Here is a 23,931-nt window from a genome sequence, read left to right as displayed (position 1 = left end):
AGCATCAGTTCTAGATTTCAGGTGGCTTATAGAACTAACCTGGAATCTGTGCTGCCTGGCAGTCCTGGTGCCTAGAGGATGCCCTGGTGCCCAGAGGTTGCCCAGCAACTGGTGATTCAGACCCTGAACATATTGAGTGGAGTATGGGGAAGGTGCAAAGAGAAAACTTCTCTCCAGCCCCTGCAAAGCACAAATGGTGGTCTGAGATCTCAAAGAGAGGGCTTCAGTTCTGACAGAACACAGCCAAACTGGCTGGGGCTGCTGCTAATGATGGTGATGTTCTTTATCCCAGGCACTGTTCTAAGTGCTGAAAATATAGAACTAAATTTCATCATCACAACAACCCTATGTAGTGAGTACTCTTATTACAGATGGAGGCACACTTTACATGGAGGCACAGAGATGTGAAATAACTTATTCATGATAATCATCTAAAAAGTGGCAGAGATGAAATTTAGACTCACTCTAGATCTCTCGTACCTAACCGCTAACACTGCCTGTCATGGAGCCTGAATACGTACGCTCACGTGCATCATCTCACAGAGGCAGGAAGATAAAAGTTTTCACAGGGCAGCCTTTCATCCTGGTTTTAACTTCAGGGAAAGTGAGGCCTGCTTTGTTGCTTGGTGAGGGTACAATCCCATAAAGAGTCACACTCTCTGACAACTTTCTATATCATCTCCTGAACTTGCCTTCACGCTGCTACTTTTATGTGCACAGGGCATTACCTCTTCCCCTCTACCAGGCAGTTACATTTCTGCTGCTTGACTGCCTCACCACCTGGATGCAGGGCAGAGCCCCATGATGGAGAATGGAAAGCCAGGTAAAAGTAGGAGAGAATTGACTAGAAAGACAGTGAAGCCTGTGAGAGCATGGGCTGTAAAACTAAACAGGCTGGCTTCAATTGCTGCTCAGCCACAAAGACATTTAGCAAAGGCAAGTTGGACAATCTTTAAGGGAAAAACAATTCTACCATCTCCAGGTCTGTGCAGAAAGAGGCCTTCAAGGGCAGCAGAGAAGCCAGTGATACTGACCTGCCACCCTAGCATGCAGCCACTATCTCCTCCCTTATCTCCTCAGCAGAAGAGAGCAAATTTTAAAAGGATATTATTGAAAAAGCTAGAGGTGTGAACTCCACTAACATGCTCTTATGTTAACTCTGCTCACATAAGGCAGCTTGACTCTAGAGCCACAGCCCAGCAAATTGCACAATATGTCTGTAAATGATGTTGGCACAGGGCTGAGCCCAGGGAATGTGCTCAGTAAGTGGCAGTGCTTTCTCCTCATCCTCTCCTCTCCAGCTCTTTCTCATCTACTCCCTCCTTTCCTTCCAAATATGCCCAGCACAGTTAGTATTGTCTATAGGTAAACGGACTCTTTCAGGAAGGAATCTGCTCCCCATCACTGGAGATGTTCAATGAGAAAAACATGTAAAGACAACTAAAGGAGATTAAATCAGTAGAGAATTATTTGGATCTGATGATTTCAAACATTCCTTTCAAACTTAAGATTTTTTTTCCTAATTGAGAAGCATTTCATTCCCCCAGGACACACACATAAAGCAAATTTAGGTGAAAGATAAGAGGCTTATCACAAAGCCAAGAAAAAACACAAGTACTCGGTGAATTATCCTGGGCTTTGTAACTTCCACTAACAACAACAAAAAGCAGAGGAGGATTCAGGGGCTGTCTGAATAGGATCTACCCTCTTAGCTGAATTAAGTGGTCAGTGAACTAACCAATCCATATAGCCAGCATCTAGCTGATGATAAGGACAGTTAACTCGTGCCAGGTGCTGGTCAGTTCAAGTGAACAACTGGGCAACCAGATAGGCAAATAATTTGATTTTGCCACCAAACCAACATGGAATAGTTTATTTAATATAGAAGGCAATTGTACGCACGGACTCATCTAGCAAATTAAGGACTCAAAACAGGAAAAATTCAAGTATACACCATCAGAATAGATGAGCTTTACCTGTCAGTGCCTTACAGAACCCACTCCCAATTTGGGGAGCCAGGCCACAAAGACTATGGCATGTCCACCTCCCCTGGATTTGTAGAACTGGGCTAGATGTCTGGAATCCAGCTTTTATCCAGAAATACGCCACGTGGTGCACTTGACAAAAACCACGTCAGAGCTGTCTCTCCCCATGAACGTAGGAGGATACTTGAGTTTGGGCCTCATTTCTCAACCTTCTTTTTTCCATATAAACTTGAGTCCCTCTGTGGGCAAAGCCATCATCTCCCCTGATACTGGTGCTCATGGGTGTTTCCCAAATGACTCTGGTGGGGAATTGTTGTTTACCTTACAAATTCTATGAAACCAAGTTATCTTCACCTTAAAGAAAATGTCTTTTTCCTCCTTGCTTTGCATTAAGCTTTTACTTTGATAATGACTCTTTTTACTTATATGACCTTTATAAAGATATTTAATTGAAAATGAGTGATTATGTTGTGCTTTAGGGGAATGGATTAAAATAATATTTTCAATGAAGTATTCAGTTTGTTTCTACCTCCTGGAAGAAAAATTACTGTGCATCTCCTTATTGTCACATGTTTGGTAGGGAACTGAAACAATTATCTGCAATAGTAAACATTTATTGTCAAAGCCATCAATTAAGATTCTAAAGAAATTGTGTCCTCCTAGATTCTTGTCATTGATTAAAAATAGTGACTGAGGAGCTGGGCGCGGTGGCTCATGCCTGTAATCCCAGCTACTCGGGAGGCTGAGGCAGGAGAATTGTTTGAACTTGGGCAGCAGAGGTTGCAGTGAGCCAAGATCATGCCACTGCACTCCGGCCTAGGTGACAGACTAAGACTCTGTCTCAAAAAAAAATACTGACTGAGGCTAGTGCTGTTCTAGGAAATGTAAGTTTGTGATGGAAACTTTATGGAATTAAAGTTCTTATTTACCGACAGGCATTAGCAAACTGGAGAGACATTTGCTCAAACTAACAAATTAATACAGCTCTCCAATAAGTGAAACAAATGAAACAATGATGAAATAAACACTAAATTGAAACTATCTCATTTGTTCTTTAGAACTAAAAGGTTTTTTTTTGTCTATGATATAGTACCCAGACTTCCTGCAATCTTGTCCTTATTGATATCTATTTACTAAGTATCTAATGTATGCCAGCATATCTGTCTATCATCCTCACAACCCCTCTGCCTGTTGCCAATTTGACAAATGAGGACATCCAGGCTTAGAGAGAGTTCCTCATGAGAATTGTCCAGGCAGAGGACTGTGAGGGAGCTGGGAGCAAACTGCATGTCTCATGAAGAGAGAGTGTGTCTGTCTCATTACTACTCCATACTTAAGTCCTATCTTGGAGCCTGTCACATAGCAAGGGCTTAAGATTAATCAGTTAGAGGAATGAGCAAATATGGAGCAAATGTCTGACTCCTTCAAATCTAGTGTCCTTTCCATTTTAGCAAACTGCACAAATGGTATTGTCAGCAAGTCAGTTTAGAGGAAAGACTCTAGAGCCTGAATTGAAGCTGAATAGGTGTTAGAAGCAGTAATGATGCTAAAGAGATTTTAAATGGCAAATGATACTTTTTAAAAGTCAAAGACCACTGATCAAAACACAAAGATTATTTTATTTAGAGCAAGACCATTTTAGAGAAGCCTGTTTCAAGCATTTCAGCTATTTAGTTATTTTGCAGAAAGGCTATTTTTCAATTTCTAAGAGATCATTCTACTTTTAGAAATAAGAGATATTTATTTTTTGAAACCAAGCCACTAATACACGTTTATTCAGAAATAGAAACTTCAGATATATTCTGCAGATTCAGGTAAATACTTGACTCTTAACCCATATAGCATAATACAAGAAGCAATTATAACTGATCCTTTGACTTCAGAAAAGATTACAGTTATAATCTTTACATACTGTTAGTCTTTAAAAGGTGAAAAAAATCTAATAAGAAAATATAAAGGGCTGAAATAAAAGGATTTTTGAGCCTAATGTGTCAACTTCAGATATTCACATGATTGTGAATGTGACTATGTGGATATAATGAAAAGTTAACTATTTTTGGCTGCCTGTTACTTTTTTTGGTCTTTTGCCTCATCCTGTAAGAGCACCAAGTCCTATTTTATCTCAGAGAATCTGTAATTGTTGACTCTGCCTAGAACATGCCCTGCTTTTATTTCTGCATGATGTGTATCATTATTTCCCTGCATTTTTTTTATTTCCTTGGTAATTGCCTGTACCTACTACTAGACTATAATCCCACAAGAGCAGGGAACTCTTCTACGTTGTCTGATACTGTATCCCAGTGCCAAGAACAGTATCTATCACATAGTAGATAATAATTATTTGCAGGAAATAATGAGAACAAAAAACCAATGATATTACCTTGAAGTTTGCAGTTGTTCTTAACAATTGGGTTCCCCTCCAGCCCCAGCGACACAGAAGACGGGTGATTTCTGCATTTCTGCTTGAGGTACCGGTTACATCTCACTAGGGAGTGCCTAACAGTGGGTGCAGGACAGTCGGTGAAGCGCACTGTGCGCGAGCCGAAGCAGGGCGAGGCATTGCCTCACTCAGGAAGCGCAAGGGGTCAGGGAGTTCCCTTTCCTAGTCAAAGAAAGGGGAAACAGACGGCACATGGAATATCGGGTCAGTCCCATCCTAATACTGCGCTTTTCCAACGGGCCTGGAAAACGGCACACTAGGAGATTGCGTCCCGCACCTGGCTCGGAGGGTCCTATGCCCACGGAGTCTCGCTGATTGCTAGCACAGCAGTCTGAGATCAAGCTGCAAGGCGGCAGCGAGGCTGGGGGAGGGGCGCCCGCCATTGCCCAGGCTTGCTTAGGTAAACAAAGCAGCCAGGAAGCTCAAACTGGGTGGTGCCCACCACAGCTCAAGGAGGCCTGCCTGCCTCTGTAGGCTCCACCTCTGGGGGCAGGGCACAGACAAACAAAAACTCAGCAAGAACCTCCACAGACTTAAATGTCCCTGTCTGACTGACAGCTTTGAAGAGAGTAGTGGTTCTCCCAGCACGCAGCTGGAGATCTGAGAACGGACAGACTGCCTCCTAAAGTGGGTCCCTCACCCCTGAGCAGCCTAACTGGGAGGCACCCCCCCACTAGGGACAGACTGACATCTCATTCAACCGGGTACTCCTCTGAGACAAAACTTTCAGAGGAACTATCAGACAGCTGAATTTGTGGTCTCACAAAAATCTGCTGTTCTGCAGCCACCGCTGCTGACACCCAGCCAAACAGGGTCTGGAGTGGACCTCTAGTAAACTCCAACAGACCTGCAGCTGAGGGTCCTGTCTGGTAGAAGGAAAACTAACAAACAGAAAGGACATCCACACCAAAAACCCATCTGTACATCACCATCTTCAAAGACAAAAAGTAGATAAAACCACAAAGATGGGGAAAAAACAGAGCAAAAAAACTGGAAACTCTAAAAAACAGAGCACCTCTCCTCCTCCAAAGGAACGCAGTTCCTCACCAGCAATGGAACAAAGCTGGATGGAGGATGACTTTGACGAGTTGAGAGAAGAAGGCTTCAGACGATCAAACTACTCTGAGCTACGAGAGGAAATTCAAAACAATAGCAAAGAAGTTAAAAACTCTGAAAAAAAATTAGAAGAATGGATAACTAGAATAACCAATGGAGAGAAGGGCTTAAAGGAGATGATGGAGCTGAAAGCCAAGTTTCGAGAACTACGCGAAGATTGCAGAAGCCTCAGTAGCAGATGCGATCAACTGGAAGAAAGGGTATCACTGATGGAAGATGAAATCAATGAAATGAAGAGAGAAGGGAAGTTTAGAGAAAAAAGAATAAAAAGAAATGAACAAAGCCTCCAAGAAATTTGGGACTATGTGAAAAGACCAAACCTACGTCTGATTGGTGTACCTGAAAATGATGGGGAGAATGGAACCAAGTTGGAAAACACTCTGCAAGATATTATCCAGGAGAACTTCCCCAATCTAGCAAGGCAGGCCAGCATTCAGATTCAGGAAATACAGAGAACGCCACAAAGATACTCCTCGAGAAGGGCAACTCCAAGACACATAATTGTGAGATTCACCAAAGTTGAAATGAAGGAAAAATTGTTAAGGGCAGCCAGAGAGAAAGGTCGGGTTACCCACAAAGGGAAGCCCATCAGACTAACAGCTGATCTCTCAGCAGAAACTCTACAAGCCAGAAGAGAGTGGGGGCCGATATTCAACATTCTTAAAGAAAAGAATTTTCAACCCAGAATTTCCTATCCCGCCAAACTAAGCTTCATAAGTGAAGGAGAAATAAAATACTTTACAGACAAGCAAACGCTGAGTGATTTTGTCACCACCAGGCCTGCCCTAAAAGAGCTCCTGAAGGAAGCACTAAACATGGAAAGGAACAACCGATACCAGCCACTGCAAAAACACGCCAAATTGTAAAGACCATCGAGGCTAGGAAGAAACTATAGCAACTAACGAGCAAAATAACCAACTAACATCATAATGACAGGATCAGATTCACACATAATAATATTAACGTTAAATGTAAATGGGCTAAATGCTCCAATCAAAAGACACAGACTGGCAAACTGGATAAGGAGTCAGGACCCATCAGTGTGCTGTATTCAGGAAACCCATCTCACGTGCAGAGACACACATAGACTCAAAATAAAGGGATGGAGGAAGATCTATCAAGCAACTGGAAAACAAAAAAAGGCAGGGGTTGCAATCTTAGTCTCTGATAAAATAGACTTTAAGCCAACAAAGATCAAAAGAGACAAAGAAGGCCATTACATAATGGTAAAGGGATCAATTCAACAAGAAGAGCTAACTATCTTAAATATATATTCACCCAACACAGGAGCACCCAGATTCATAAAGCAAGTCCTCAGTGACCTACAAAGGGACTTAAACTCCCACACAATAATAATGGGAGATTTTAACACCCCACTGTCAACATTAGACAGATCAATGAGACAGAAAGTTAACAAGGATATCCAGGAATTGAACTCAGCTCTGCACAAAGTGGACCTAATAGACATCTGCAGAACTCTCCACTGCAAGTCAACAGAATATACATTTTTTTCAGCACCACACCACACCTATTCCAAAATTGACCACATAGTTGGAAGTAAAGCTCTCCTCAGCAAATGAAAAAGAACAGAAATTATAACAAACTGTCTCTCAGACCACAGTGCAATCAAACTAGAACTCAGGATTCAGAAACTCACTCAAAACCGCTCAACTACATGGAAACTGAACAACCTGCTCCTGAATGACTATTGGGTACATAATGAAATGAAGGCAGAAATAAAGATGTTCTTTGAAACCAGCGAGAACAAAGACACAACATACCAGAATCTCTGGGACATGTTCAAAGCAGTGTGTAGAGGGAAATTTATAGCACTAAATGCCCACAAGAGAAAGCAGGAAAGATCCAAAATGGACACCCTAACATCACAATTGAAAGAACTAGAAAAGCAAGAGCAAACACATTCAAAAGCTAGTAGAAGGCTAGAAATAACTAAAATCAGAGCAGAACTGAAGGAAATAGAGACACAAAAAACCCTTCAAGAAATTAATGAATCCAGGAGCTGGTTTGAAAAGATCAACAAAATTGATGGACCGCTAGCAAGACTAATAAGGAAGAAAAGAGAGAAGAATCAAATAGATGCAATAAAAAACGAAAAAGGGGATATCACCACCGATCCCACAGAAATACAATCTACCCTCAGAGAATACTACAAACACCTCTATGCAAATAAACTAGAAAATCTAGAAGAAATGGATAAATTCCTCGACAAATACACCCTCCCAAGACTAAACCAGGAAGAAGTTGAATCTCTGAATAGACCAATAACAGGTTCTGAAATTGTGGCAATAATCAATAGCTTACCAACCAAAAAGAGTCCAGGACCTGATGGATTCACAGCTGAATTCTACCAGAGGTACAAGGAGGAACTGGTACCATTCCTTCTGAAACTATTCCAATCGATAGAAAAAGAGGGAATCCTCCCTAACACATTTTATGAAGCCAGCATCGTCCTGATACCAAAACCTGGCAAAGACATAACCAAAAAAGAGAATTTCAGACCAATATCCTTGATGAACATTGATGCAAAAATCCTCAACAAAATACTGGCAAACCGAATCCAGCAGCACATCAAAAAGCTTATCCACCATGATCAAGTGGGCTTCATCCCTGGGATGCAAGGCTGGTTCAACATACGCAAATCAATAAATGTAATCCAGCATATAAACAGAACCAAAGACAAAAACCACATGATTATCTCAATAGATGCAGAAAAGGCCTTTGACAAAATTCAACAACCCTTCATGCTAAAAACTCTCAATAAATTAGGTAATGATGGGACGTATCTCAAAATAATAAGAGCTATCTACGACAAACCCACAGCCAATATCATACTGAATAGGCAAAAACTGGAAGCATTCCCTCTGAAAACTGGCACAAGACAGGGATGCCCTCTCTCACCGCTCCTATTCAACATAGTGCTGGAAGTTCTGGCCAGAGCAATCAGGAAGGAGAAGGAAATAAAGGGTATTCAATTAGGAAAAGAGGAAGTCAAATTCTCCCTGTTTGCAGATGACATGATTGTATATCTAGAAAACCCCATTGTCTCAGCCCAAAATCTCCTTAAGCTGATTAGCAACTTCAGCAAAGTCTCAGGATACAAAATAAATGTACAAAAATCACATGCATTCTTGTACAACAATAACAGACAAACAGAGAGCCAAATCATGAGTGAACTCCCATTCACAATTGCTTCCAAGAGAATAAAATACCTAGGAATCCAACCTACAAGGGATGTGAAGGACCTCTTCAAGGAGAACTACAAACCACTGCTCAATGAAATAAAAGAGGATACAAACAAATGGAAGAACATTCCATGCTCATGGGTTGGAAGAATCAATATCGTGAAAATGGCCATACTGCCCAAGGTAATTTATAGATTCAATGCCATCCCCATCAAGCTACCAATGACTTTCTTCACAGAATTGGAAAAAACTACTTTAAAGTTCATATGGAACCAAAAAAGAGCCCGCATCGCCAAGTCAATCCTAAGCCAAAAGAACAAAGCTGGAGGCATCACGCTACCTGACTTCAAACTATACTACAAGGCTACAGTAACCAAAACAGCATGGTACTGGTACCACAACAGAGACATAGATCAATGGAACAGAACAGAGCCCTCAGAAATGATGCCGCATAGCTACAACTATCTGATCTTTGACAAACCTGACAAAAACAAGAAATGGGGAAAGGATTCCCTATTTAATAAATGGTACTGGGAAAACTGGCTAGCCATATGTAGAAAGCTGAAACTGGATCCCTTCCTTACACCTTATACGAAAATTAATTCAAGATGGATTAAAGACTTATATGTTAGACCTAAAACCATTAAAATCCTACAAGAAAACCTAGGCAATACCATTCAGGACATAGGCGTGGGCAAGGACTTCATATCTAAAACACCAAAAGCAATGGCAACAAAAGCCAAAATTGACAAATGGGATCTCATTAAACTAAAGAGCTTCTGCACAGCAAAAGAAACTACCATCAGAGTGAACAGGCAACCTACAGAATGGGAGAAAATTTTTGCAACCTACTCATCTGACAAAGGGCTAATATCCAGAATCTACAATGAACTCAAACAAATTTACAAGAAAAAAACAAACAACCCCATCAAAAAGTGGGCAGAGGACATGAACAGACACTTCTCAAAAGAAGACATTTATGCAGCCAAAAAACACATGAAGAAATGCTCATCATCACTGGCCATCAGAGAAATGCAAATCAAAACCACAGTGAGATACCATCTCACACCAGTTAGAATGGCCATCATTAAAAAATCAGGAAACAACAGGTGCTGGAGAGGATGTGGAGAAATAGGAACACTTTTACACTGTTGGTGGGACTGTAAACTAGTTCAACCATTGTGGAAGTCAGTGTGGCGATTCCTCAGGGATCTAGAACTAGAAATACCATTTGACCCAGCCATCCCACTACTGGGTATATACCCAAAGGACTATAAATCATGCTGCTATAAAGACACATGCACATGTATGTTTATTGCGGCACTATTCACAATAGCAAAGAGTTGGAACCAACCCAAATGTCCAACAACGATAGACTGGATTAAGACAATATGGCACATATACACCATGGAATACTATGCAGCCATAAAAAATGATGAGTTCGTGTCCTTTGTAGGGACATGGATGAAACTGGAAAACATCATTCTCAGTAAACTATCGCAAGGACAAAAAACCAAACACCGCATGTTCTCACTCATAGGTGGGAATTGAACAATGAGAACTCATGGACACAGGAAGGGGAACATCACGCTCCGGGGACTGTTGTGGGGTGGGGGGAGGGGGGAGGGACAGCATTAGGAGACACACCTAATGCTAAATGACGAGTTAATGGGTGCAGGAAATCAACATGGCACATGGATACATATGTAACAAACCTGCACATTGTGCACATGTACCCTAAAACCCTAAAGTATAAAAAAAAAAAAAAAAAAAAAGAATTGCGTTCCCAAGGCCAGCTGTTAGAGGTTGGTTATCTTCTTCAGGGACTTTGCCTTCAGGGGAAAAATTATGCTTCTGTGCCTGACCAGCCAAGCTGTCCTCATGTGCATATCACAGACAGAGGCAGTGTGGACCACACAACCCTGCTTCTTAGCTTTTCTAGCAAGCATTACTTTAAAATAGACATGTGAATATTAAATAAAAATATTACATTGTACAATTTTTAGGTAAAGATAACTATTTTAAAATAGTATATACAAACACCAGCTACAGATTAGTTTCTCAAAGATTATTTTAGTTGTTGTCTGGGCCTCAATAGCAAAGTTAACCTGAATCTTTGCTTAGAGCCAGAGCACTGTGGGGAATGTGGACTGTTCTAGCACTTGGGCTTCAGGCTCCCTTGATAAGTGCTTCTAGTTCAGTCTCACTTTGCTGTTTATATCCTGTGACAGAGAGTTACTAATTAACTGTTAATTGACTTGTGAGCATTGCCATACCCAAAAGTTAACAGATGGAGAAAGGAAGGCGAATTTCTTTTTGTTTTGTAAAGCTTCATTGCAAAATTTGCCTTAATCTTTATTTCTTGCTATTTTTCTGTGAAAAGGAAGAGGACACCGAACTATTTCTCAAGGTGACTCCTTGTACCTACATGAATTGGTGGGTCCTTTCCAATCAGGAAAGACTTTCCTGGCAACCATGGCTCTAATTCATTTGTTCCAAATTTATCTTTCTAAACCCATTCTCCAGACATTGTACTTAAGAGTTCTGAGGGAAGAGACCTGCTTGCCTACATAATTATTAGGGTTCCATTTGGATTGTATCTTTATTCTTTTATTGACTGTGTACACTGTGCTAATTTGACACTGCAGACAGAAAATTATGGAAGTACACTGCTTGCCATCCTGTTATTTGTAGTCCAATTAAGGAAGTTGATGTAAAAACATCTAGATAATAATAAAAGGAGAGGTTAGTACAACAATTTTAAAAAGAAAACTGAAACGCAAGTAAGTTAGGAAAAAAAATTTTCTGAGTTCACCTATTTCATCATCAATAGAACTGTAGAACCCAGTTTTGACTCCATCTTCTGTATACTGGACACAAGATTACAAATAACCAAGGAATTGACTAGTCTTCTTATAGACCCTTTGCCACTGGTTTCTTTTCCTAGAAGTTGTAGAAATCTTTGCCACAGGGAAATTGTAAAACACTCTCCCCCAGTTTCTTGCTCCTGTTTGGTAGCCAGATCCAGGAAGCAGAGTGGAAGTAGACAGAGCTCCAGAAGGTCCTCACACAATCACCACTTCTAGGTCCCCCTTCCTGACTGCTGTGCCCTGACAGGACGGTGGGGCTACAGTGCACATGGTTGCCTTAGCCAGCTTGGTCTTTTACCTCCAAGTTACCACCAGATAACAAGGCCTTCACCATAGAGGCAAATCAGATTTCTCTTTATTATATTTTTACAACAATAAAAAGTCCGTACTACCCAAAGTGATCTACAGATTCAATTCAATCCCTATCAAAATATCAATGACATTTTTACAGAAATAGAAAAAAAGCAATCCTAAAATGCATATTAAACCACAAAATACCCTAAATAGCTAAAGCTATCTTGAGAAAAGAGAACAAAACCGGAGGCATCACACTACCTGACTTTAAGATATGCTACAAAGCAATAGTAACCAAACAGCATGCTGCTGGTATAAAAACAGACATATAGACAAATGGAACAGAATAGAGTGCTCAAAATAAATTCACACATTTACAGCCAACTCATTTTTGACAAAGGTGCCAAGAGCACACCTTGGAGAAAGGACCGTCTCTCCAATAAATGGTGCTGGGAAAACTGGATATCTATATGCAGAAGGATGAAACTAGACCCCTCTCTCTCACCACTTACAAAAATCAACTCGAAACTGAATAAAGACTTAAATGTAAGACCCAAAGCCATGAAACTACTGGAAGAAAACATGACATTGGTTTGGGCAAGAATATTTTTTAATAAGACCTCAGAAACAGACAACAAGAACAAAAATAGACAAATGGAGTGACATCAAACTAAAAAGCTTCTGCATAGCAAAGGAAACAATCAACGGGATGAAGAGACAGCCTGCAAAATGGGAGAAAATATTCTCAAACTATGCATCTTACAAGCTGTTAATATCCAGAGTATATAAACAATTCAAACAACTCATAGCAAAAGAACAAATAATTTTTAAAATGAGCAAAAGATCTGAATAGACATTTCAGATATTTGACCCAAGACAAACAGCCAACATTACATGAAGAAAATGGTCGACATCACTAATCACTGGGGAAATGCAAATCAAAACCACCATATCACCTCACTCCAGTTAGAATGGCTATTATCAAAAAGATAAAAATAACAAATGCTGGTGAGGATATGGGGAAAGAGGAGCTCTTATACACTGTTGGTGGAAAGGTACATTTGTACAGCTATTATGAAAAACAGTATGGAGGTTCCTCAAAAAAATTGAAAATAGAACTACCATAGGATCCAACTATTGGTATTTATCCTGCTATTGGTATTTATCCAAAAGAAATAAAAGCAATGTATTGAAGAGATATCTGCACCCTCATGCTTATTACAGCACTATTCACAATGGCCAATATATGACATCAACCTAAGCATCTATTGATGGATGAATGGATAAGGAAAATGTGACATATATACACAATGGAATACTATTCAGCCATAAAAAAGAATGAAATCCTGTCATTTGCAACAAAATGAATTAGCCTAGAGGATATTATGTTAAGTGAAATAAGCCAAGCACAGGACAAACACTGCATGATCTCACTCATATGTTGGATCTAATAAGTTAATCTCATAGAAGTAGAGAGTAGAATAGTGGTTGCCAGAGACTGGGAAGAGTCGGAAAGAGGGAGGATGAAGAGAGATTGGTCAATGTATACAAAGTTACAGTTAGATAGGAGGAATAAGTTCTGGTGTTCTATTGTGTAGTGGGATGACTATAGTTAGCAACAATCTATTCTATACTTCAAAATAGCTAGAAGAGAGGATTTGGAGTACTGTCACCATGAATAAATGACAAGTGTTTGAGGTTATGGATATGCTATTTACCCTGATTTGATCATTACACTATATATACACATATATACTATATATACATGTATATGTATATGATCATTACACTATATATACACACACTATATATACACATATATACTATATATATGAAAATATCACACTATACTCCATAAATATGTGCAATTATTATGCATCAATTAAAAACAAAATAAAACTTAAAAATAACTTTATATATTATTTGATGAATGAAAATATTTTTGTTATATTGGATGAAATAAAATATATTATTAAAATTTTTATGTTTATTTGTCTGAAGACAATTGTAGATTACATGGAGTTGTAAAAAAAAAAATAGAGAGCCCATCTACCTTTTCCCCAATTTCCTCTCAATGAACACATCTTGCAAAACTATATCACAATATCATTACTAGGGCATTGATACAGTTAAGATAAAGAATATTTACATCACCCCCAAATTCCTCATGTTGCCTTTACATAGCTACCCCCATATCCCTCATCACCACTTCTCATTAATTCCTAGCAAACACCAACTTGCTCTACAATTTTATAACTTTGTATCCATTTCTATAATTTCAAGAATGTTTTGTATATGTAATCATACAGTACCTAATCTTTTGGGACTTTATTCACTAAGCATAGTTTTCTGGAGATTCACCCAAAGAGTAATTTATCTAGAGATGTTGCATGTATCAATAGTGGATTCTATTTTATTGCTGAGAAGTAGTCTATGGTATGGATGTAGTAGTTTGTTCAACCATTTATGAGTTTAAAGACATCTGAGTTTTTTTCAGTTTTTGGCTATTTCTATAAAGCTGTTATAAACATTTGTGTACAGGCTTTTGTGTGTAAATGTAAGTTTTTTCTTTTTCTAGAGTGCCCAGGAGCACAATTGCTGGGTTGAATGATGTTTGCATGCTTAGTGTTTTAAGAAACTGCAAAACTGGTTTTCTGGAGTAGTTGTACCATTTTATATTTTCACCAGTAATGTATGAATAACTCAGTTTCTCTGAATCTTTGCCAGCATTTGATGTCATCGCTATTTTTGAATTTTTTGTTGAGGTAAAATTCACATTAAAAAAGTTCACCACTGTAACCATTTCAAAGTGTAAATTAAGTAACTTTTAATACATTCACTGTATTGTGCAACCATCACTACTACCTAACCCCAGCATATTTGCATTACCTCAAAAAGAAATTCTATACCTATGCAGCAGTCACCGTTTATTCTCTTTCTACTTCTAGCCTCTGGCAACCACTGATCTACTTTTTGTTTCTGTGGATTTGCCTATTTGGGGCATTTCACATACATGGAACTATGTAATAGATGACTTTTGGGTCTCGCTTCTTTCACATTATATAATGTTTTCAAGGTTCATCAAGTAGTTGTAACATGTATCGGTACTTCATTATTTTTATGGTTAAATAATATTCCATTGTATGGATATACCATGATTTGGAAATGCCACAATTTATTCATCCATTCATCAATTGTTGTATATTTGGGTTGCTTTAATTTTTTGACTATTATGAATAATGCTGCTATGAGTATTCATGTACAAGTTTTTGTTCAAACATCTGTTTTCAATTATCTGAAATTGCTGGATAATATAATTATTCTGTGTTTAACATATTGAGAAACTGTTTATTTCCTTTTGACAGCAACTGTACCATTTTGCATTATCAGTATGAGGATTCCAACTTCTCCACATTCTCACCAACATTTATTTTTCTTTTTAAAATTATTATTATAGCCATCCTAGTGGGTGTAAAGTAGTACAAAACTGTGGTTTTCATGGAATACTATGCAGCCATAAAAAATGATGAGTTCATGTCCTTTGTAGGGACATGTATGAAGCTGGAAACCATCATTCTCAGCAAACTATTGCAAGGACAGAAAACGAAACACTGCATGTTCTCACTCATAGGTGGGAGTTGAACAATGAGAACACATGGACACAGGAAGGGGAACATCACACACCAGGGCCTGTTGTGGGGTGGGGGGAAGGAGGAGGGATAGCATTAGGAGATATACCTAATGTTAAATGACGAGTTAATGGGTGCAGTGCACCAACATGGCACATGTATACATATGTAACAAACCTGCAGGTTGTGCACATATACCCTAAAACTTAAAGTATAACAAAAAAAAAAAGAAAAAAAGAAAAAAAACCGTGGTTTTGATTTGCAATCCCCTGTGACTGGTGATATTGAATATATTTTCATGTGCTTATTGGCCTTTTATATATCTTCTTTGGAGAAATGTCCATTCAAGTCTTTTGTCCAGTTTTAAATTAGGTTGTCTTTTTGTTGTTGACTTGTAAGAGTCCTTTACATATTCTGATTACAAGACCTCATCAGATATATGGCTGCAAATATTTTCTCCTATTTTGTGAGTTGTCTTTCCACTTTCTTTTTTTTTTTTTTATTATACTTTAGGGTGTTAGGGTACATGTGCACAATGTGCAGGTTTGTTACATATGTATCCATGTGCCATGTTGATTTCGTGCACCCATTAACTCGTCATTTAGCATTAGGTATATCTCCTAATGCTGTCCCTCCCCCCTCCCCCCACCCCACAACAGTCCCCGGAGTGTGATGTTCCCCTTCCTGTGTCCATGAGTTCTCATTGTTCAATTCCCACCTATGAGTGAGAACATGCGGTGTTTGGTTTTTTGTCCTTGCGATAGTTTACTGAGAATGATGTTTTCCAGTTTCATCCATGTCCCTACAAAGGACACGAACTCATCATTTTTTATGGCTGCATAGTATTCCATGGTGTATATGTGCCATATTGTCTTAATCCAGTCTATCGTTGTTGGACATTTGGGTTGGTTCCAACTCTTTGCTATTGTGAATAGTGCCGCAATAAACATACATGTGCATGTGTCTTTATAGCAGCATGATTTATAGTCCTTTGGGTATATACCCAGTAGTGGGATGGCTGGGTCAAATGGTATTTCTAGTTCTAGATCCCTGAGGAATCGCCACACTGACTTCCACAATGGTTGAACTAGTTTACAGTCCCACCAACAGTGTAAAAGTGTTCCTATTTCTCCACATCCTCTCCAGCACCTGTTGTTTCCTGATTTTTTAATGATGGCCATTCTAACTGGTGTGAGATGGTATCTCACTGTGGTTTTGATTTGCATTTCTCTGATGGCCAGTGATGATGAGCATTTCTTCATGTGTTTTTTGGCTGCATAAATGTCTTCTTTTGAGAAGTGTCTGTTCATGTCCTCTGCCCACTTTTTGATGGGGTTGTTTGTTTTTTTCTTGTAAATTTGTTTGAGTTCATTGTAGATTCTGGATATTAGCCCTTTGTCAGATGAGTAGGTTGCAAAAATTTTCTCCCATTCTGTAGGTTGCCTGTTCACTCTGATGGTAGTTTCTTTTGCTGTGCAGAAGCTCTTTAGTTTAATGAGATCCCATTTGTCAATTTTGGCTTTTGTTGCCATTGCTTTTGGTGTTTTAGATATGAAGTCCTTGCCCACGCCTATGTCCTGAATGGTATTGCCTAGGTTTTCTTGTAGGATTTTAATGGTTTTAGGTCTAACATATAAGTCTTTAATCCATCTTGAATTAATTTTCGTATAAGGTGTAAGGAAGGGATCCAGTTTCAGCTTTCTACATATGGCTAGCCAGTTTTCCCAGTACCATTTATTAAATAGGGAATCCTTTCCCCATTTCTTGTTTTTGTCAGGTTTGTCAAAGATCAGATAGTTGTAGCTATGCGGCATCATTTCTGAGGGCTCTGTTCTGTTCCATTGATCTATGTCTCTGTTGTGGTACCAGTACCATGCTGTTTTGGTTACTGTAGCCTTGTAGTATAGTTTGAAGTCAGGTAGCGTGATGCCTCCAGCTTTGTTCTTTTGGCTTAGGATTGACTTGGCGATGCGGGCTCTTTTTTGGTTCCATATGAACTTTAAAGTAGTTTTTTCCAATTCTGTGAAGAAAGTCATTGGTAGCTTGATGGGGATGGCATTGAATCTATAAATTACCTTGGGCAGTATGGCCATTTTCACGATACTGATTCTTCCAACCCATGAGCATGGAATGTTCTTCCATTTGTTTGTGTCCTCTTTTATTTCATTGAGCAGTGGTTTGTAGTTCTCCTTGAAGAGGTCCTTCACATCCCTTGTAAGTTGGATTCCTAGGTATTTTATTCTCTTGGAAGCAATTGTGAATGGGAGTTCACTCATGATTTGGCTCTCTGTTTGTCTGTGATTGGTGTACAAGAATGCTTGTGATTTTTGTACATTAATTTTGTATCCTGAGACTTTGCTGAAGTTGCTAATCAGCTTAAGGAGATTTTGGGCTGAGACAATGGGGTTTTCTAGATATACAATCATGTCATCTGCAAACAGGGAGAATTTGACTTCCTCTTTTCCTAATTGAATACCCTTTATTTCCTTCTCCTTCCTGATTGCTCTGGCCAGAACTTCCAGCACTATGTTGAATAGGAGCGGTGAGAGAGGGCATCCCTGTCTTGTGCCAGTTTTCAGAGGGAATGCTTCCAGTTTTTGCCTATTCAGTATGATATTGGCTGTGGATTTGTCGTAGATAGCTCTTATTATTTTGAGATACGTCCCATCATTACCTAATTTATTGAGAGTTTTTAGCATGAAGGGTTGTTGAATTTTGTCAAAGGCCTTTTCTGCATCTATTGAGATAATCATGTGGTTTTTGTCTTTGGTTCTGTTTATATGCTGGATTACATTTATTGATTTGCGTATGTTGAACCAGCCTTGCATCCCAGGGATGAAGCCCACTTGATCATGGTGGATAAGCTTTTTTTGATGTGCTGCTGGATTCAGTTTGCCAGTATTTTGTTGAGGATTTTTGCATCAATGTTCATCAAGGATATTGGTCTGAAATTCTCTTTTTTGGTTATGTCTTTGCCAGGCTTTGGTATCAGGACGATGCTGGCTTCGTAAAATGTGTTAGGGAGGATTCCCTCTTTTTCTATCGATTGGAACAGTTTCAGAAGGAATGGTACCAGTTCCTCCTTGTACCTCTGGTAGAATTCAGCTGTGAATCCATCAGGTCCTGGACTCTTTTTGGTTGGTAAGCTATTGATTATTGCCACAATTTCAGAACCTGTTATTGGTCTATTCAGAGATTCAACTTCTTCCTGGTTTAGTCTTGGGAGGGTGTATTTGTCGAGGAATTTATCCATTTCTTCTAGATTTTCTAGTTTATTTGCATAGAGGTGTTTGTAGTATTCTCTGATGGTAGATTGTATTTCTGTGGGATCGGTGGTGATATCCCCTTTTTCGTTTTTTATTGCATCTATTTGATTCTTCTCTCTTTTCTTCTTTATTAGTCTTGCTAGCGGTCTATCAATTTTGTTGATCTTTTCAAAAAACCAGCTCCTGGATTCATTAATTTTTTGAAGGGTTTTTTGTGTCTCTATTTCCTTCAGTTCTGCTCTGATTTTAGTTATTTCTAGCCTTCTACTAGCTTTTGAATGTGTTTGCTCTTGCTTTTCTAGTTCTTTCAATTGTGATGTTAGGGTGTCAATTTTGTATCTTTCCTGCTTTCTCTTATGGGCATTTAGTGCTATAAATTTCCCTCTACACACTGCTTTGAACGTGTCCCAGAGATTCTGGTATGTTGTGTCTTTGTTCTCGTTGGTTTCAAGGAACATCTTTATTTCTGCCTTCATTTCATTATGTACCCAATAGTCATTCAGGAGCAGGTTGTTCAGTTTCCATGTAGTTGAGCAGTTTTGAGTGAGTTTCTTAATCCTGAGTTCTAGTTTGATTGCACTGTGGTCTGAGAGACAGTTTGTTATAATTTCTGTTCTTTTACATTTGCTGAGGAGAGCTTTACTTCCAACTATGTGGTCAATTTTGGAATAGGTGTGGTGTGGTGCTGAAAAAAATGTATATTCTGTTGACTTGCGGTGGAGAGTTCTGCAGATGTCTATTAGGTCCACTTTATGTAGAGCTGAGTTCAATTCCTGGATATCCTTGTTAACTTTCTGTCTCGTTGATCAGTCTAATGTTGACAGTGGGGTGTTAAAATCTCCCATTATTATTGTGTGGGAGTTTAAGTCCCTTTGTAGGTCACTGAGGACTTGCTTTATGAATCTGGGTGCTCCTGTGTTGGGTGAATATATATTTAAGATAGTTAGCTCTTCTTGTTGAATTGATCCCTTTACCATTATGTAATGGCCTTCTTTGTCTCTTTTGATCTTTGTTGGCTTAAAGTCTATTTTATCAGAGACTAAGATTGCAACCCCTGCCTTTTTTTGTTTTCCAGTTGCTTGATAGATCTTCCTCCATCCCTTTATTTTGAGTCTATGTGTGTCTCTGCACGTGAGATGGGTTTCCTGAATACAGCACACTGATGGGTCCTGACTCCTTATCCAGTTTGCCAGTCTGTGTCTTTTGATTGGAGCATTTAGCCCATTTACATTTAACGTTAATATTATTATGTGTGAATCTGATCCTGTCATTATGATGTTAGTTGGTTATTTTGCTCGTTAGTTGCTATAGTTTCTTCCTAGCCTCGATGGTCTTTACAATTTGGCGTGTTTTTGCAGTGGCTGGTACCGGTTGTTCCTTTCCATGTTTAGTGCTTCCTTCAGGAGCTCTTTTAGGGCAGGCCTGGTGGTGACAAAATCACTCAGCGTTTGCTTGTCTGTAAAGTATTTTATTTCTCCTTCACTTATGAAGCTTAGTTTGGCGGGATAGGAAATTCTGGGTTGAAAATTCTTTTCTTTAAGAATGTTGAATATCGGCCCCCACTCTCTTCTGGCTTGTAGAGTTTCTGCTGAGAGATCAGCTGTTAGTCTGATGGGCTTCCCTTTGTGGGTAACCCGACCTTTCTCTCTGGCTGCCCTTAACATTTTTTCCTTCATTTCAACTTTGGTGAATCTCACAATTATGTGTCTTGGAGTTGCTCTTCTCGAGGAGTATCTTTGTGGCGTTCTCTGTATTTCCTGAATCTGAATGCTGGCCTGCCTTGCTAGATTGGGGAAGTTCTCCTGGATAATATCTTGCAGAGTGTTTTCCAACTTGGTTCCATTCTCCCCATCATTTTCAGTACACCAATCAGACGTAGGTTTGGTCTTTTCACATAGTCCCAAATTTCTTGGAGGCTTTGTTCATTTCTTTTTATTCTTTTTTCTCTAAACTTCCCTTCTCTCTTCATTTCATTGATTTCATCTTCCATCAGCGATACCCTTTCTTCCAGTTGATCGCATCTGTTACTGAGGCTTCTGCAATCTTCGCGTAGTTCTCGAAACTTGGCTTTCAGCTCCATCAGCTCCTTTAAGCCCTTCTCTCCATTGGTTATTCTAGTTATCCATTTTTCTAACTTTTTTTCAAAGTTTTTAACTTCTTTGCTATTGTTTTGAATTTCCTCTCATAGCTCAGAGTACTTTGATCGTCTGAAGCCTTCTTCTCTCAACTCGTCAAAGTCATCCTCCATCCAGCTTTGTTCCATTGCTGGTGAGGAACTGCGTTCCTTTGGAGGAGGAGAGGTGCTCTGTTTTTTAGAGTTTCCAGTTTTTTTGCTCTGTTTTTTCCCCATCTTTGTGGTTTTATCTACTTTTTGTCTTTGAAGATGGTGATGTACAGATGGGTTTTTGGTGTGGATGTCCTTTCTGTTTGTTAGTTTTCCTTCTACCAGACAGGACCCTCAGCTGCAGGTCTGTTGGAGTTTACTAGAAGTCCACTCCAGACCCTGTTTGGCTGGGTGTCAGCAGCGGTGGCTGCAGAACAGCGGATTTTCGTGAGACCACAAATTCAACTGTCTGATATTTCCTCTGAAAGTTTTGTCTCAGAGGAGTACCCGGCTGAATGAGGTGTCAGTCTGTCCCTAGTGGGGGGCTGCCTCCCAGTTAGGCTGCTCAGGGGTGAGGGACCCACTTTAGGAGGCAGTCTGTCCGTTCTCAGATCTCCAGCTGCGTGCTGGGAGAACCACTACTCTCTTCAAAGCTGTCAGTCAGACAGGGACATTTAAGTCTGTGGAGGTTCTTGCTGAGTTTTTGTTTGTCTGTGCCCTGCCCCCAGAGGTGGAGCCTACAGAGGCAGGCAGGCCTCCTTGAGCTGTGGTGGGCTCCACCCAGTTCGAGCTTCCTGGCTGCTTTGTTTACCTAAGCAAGCCTGGGCAATGGCGGGCGCCCCTCCCCTAGCCTCGCTGCCGCCTTGCAGCTTGATCTCAGACTGCTGTGCTAGCAATCAGCGAGACTCCGTGGGCATAGGACCCTCCGAGCCAGGTGCGGGACACAATCTCCTAGTGTGCCGTTTTCCAGGCCCGTTGGAAAAGCGCAGTATTAGGATTGGACTGACCCGATATTCCAGGTGCCGTCTGTTTCCCCTTTCTTTGACTAGGAAAGGGAACTCCCTGACCCCTTGTGCTTCCCGAGTGAGGCAATGCCTCGCCCTGCTTCGGCTCGCGCACAGTGCGCTTCACCGACTGTCCTGCACCCACTGTTAGGCACTCCCTAGTGAGATGAAACCGGTACCTTAAGCAGAAATGCAGAAATCACCCGTCTTCTGTGTTGCTGGGGCTGGGAGCTGGAGCTCTTTTCACTTTCTTGATGATATGCCTTGATGCAGGAAAGTTTTAAATTTTCTTTAATTTCAACTTATCATTTTCTCTTTTGTCTTGGGCTTTTGGTGTCAAATCTAAGAATCCATAGCAAAATCCAACATCATGAGGATGTATCACTACGTTTCTTCTTTGAATGATTCTAAGTTATATTCTGTATATGATGTGAACCTACATTCTTTTATATGTCAACATCAAGTTGTCCCAGCATCATTTATTGAAAAGATGATTTTTTTCCACATTGAATTTTCTTGGTATCTTTGTCACAAATGAATTGTCCATGAACGTAAGAGTTTATAATTGCACTCTGAATTCCGTTCTATTGGCCTGTGTGTCTATCCTTATGCCAGTACCATACTATGTTTGGTTTCTGTGGCTTTGAAACACATTTTGAAATCAGAAAATGTAAATTCTTCAACTTACTCTTTCTCAAAATTGTTTCACTAGAATCTATTGTAATTCTATATGAATGTTAAGATCAGATTTTCCATTTGTGTAAAAAATGACATTAAGACATTGATGATTATTTTTATGAATCTGTATATCTGTATATCTCTTTGGGGAGTGTTGTCTTCTTAATATTAAGTCCTCTAATCCGTGAACATGGGTATCTTTTCCTTTATTTAGGTCTTTAATTCCTTTGAGCAATGTTGCTGTAGTTTTCAGTATACAAGTCTTGTCTTGGTTAAATTTAGTCTTAACTTTTTTATGGTATTGTGAATGAAATTTTTTTAAACTTTCATTTTCAGATTATTCATTGTTAGCATATGGAACTAAAACTGATATTTTGTATGTTTATCTGGTAATCTGCAACTTTGCTTAATTCATTTATCAACTCTAGTAGTTTTTTGATGTGTAGATTCTTTGGGATTTTCTTTATATACAATTATGTCATTTGCAAATGGAAATAGATTTACTTTCTCCTTTGCAGTTTTGATACAGTGCCTTTTATTTCTTTTTCTTATCTAATTTTCCTGCTTAGAATTTCCATAACAATGTTGAATGGAAGTGACAGAGATGAACATCCTTGTCTTGTTCCTGATCTTAGGGCAAACCTTTCAGACTTTAATCATCAAATATAATGTTAACTATGGGTTTTTTTTATGTAAGGCTTTTATCTTGTTGAGGAAGTTCTTCTTTATTTCTAGTTTGTTGAATATCTTTATTATTATAAGGTGTTGGATTTTTTCAAATGCTTTTTCAGCATCAATTGAGACGATCATATGATATTGTCCTTTATTCTGTTACTGTAGTGTATTATATTGATTGATTTTTATATATGAAACCATACTTGCATTCTTGGGATAGATCCCATTTGGTCATGGCGTGTAATCCTTTTAATATGCTGCCAAACAAACTCCTGGGCTCAAGCAATTCTCTGCTCCAGCTACTCAGGAGGTTTTTAGTATACAGATCTTTCACCTCCTTGGTTAAATTTATTCTTGACTATTTTGATTTTTTGTATATATTAAAATGGTATTGTTTTCTTCATTTGTTGTTCAGATAGTTTGTTGTAGCCAATATTTTGGTTGTGTTATTGCACTATAGTTTTACAAAATGTTACCATTGGAGGGAACTATATAAAGTGTACAGGGAATCTCTGTAATTTTTTACAACTGCATGTGAATCTACAATGATCTCAAAATTAAAATTTAATTGAAAAAACATATCTAAATTACTGAAAGAGTACCTTAAATCATCCCACCGTCAGTGTGGAATTTTCTATTTCCTCTAATTCTCTCATTTTTGTCTTTG

The 23,931-nt window shown here is 39.2% G+C and overlaps 1 protein-coding gene across 6 annotated transcripts in view; it reads right to left on the bottom strand.

Annotated features, from left to right (window-relative positions):
* CD53 (CD53 molecule) overlaps positions 1 to 5,791 on the bottom strand; it is a 54,789-nt gene extending 48,998 nt beyond the window's left edge. For 5 of the 6 annotated variants that reach the window (XM_063624628.1, XM_063624629.1, XM_063624626.1 and 2 more), the window contains exon 1: positions 4,366 to 5,791. The gene's annotated coding sequence lies outside the window, so the exon portion shown is untranslated. The remainder of the gene's footprint in view (positions 1 to 4,365) is intronic. The other variant, XM_063624625.1, reaches the window with a different exon arrangement.
* Positions 5,792 to 23,931: the final 18,140 nt, after the last annotated feature.

Source organism: Symphalangus syndactylus, chromosome 12 (assembly GCF_028878055.3).
Source record: "Symphalangus syndactylus isolate Jambi chromosome 12, NHGRI_mSymSyn1-v2.1_pri, whole genome shotgun sequence".
Classification (NCBI taxonomy): Eukaryota; Metazoa; Chordata; class Mammalia; order Primates; family Hylobatidae; genus Symphalangus; species Symphalangus syndactylus.
Note: the sequence above shows the minus strand (reverse complement) of the source record. Positions and strands in the feature narration are given on the sequence as shown.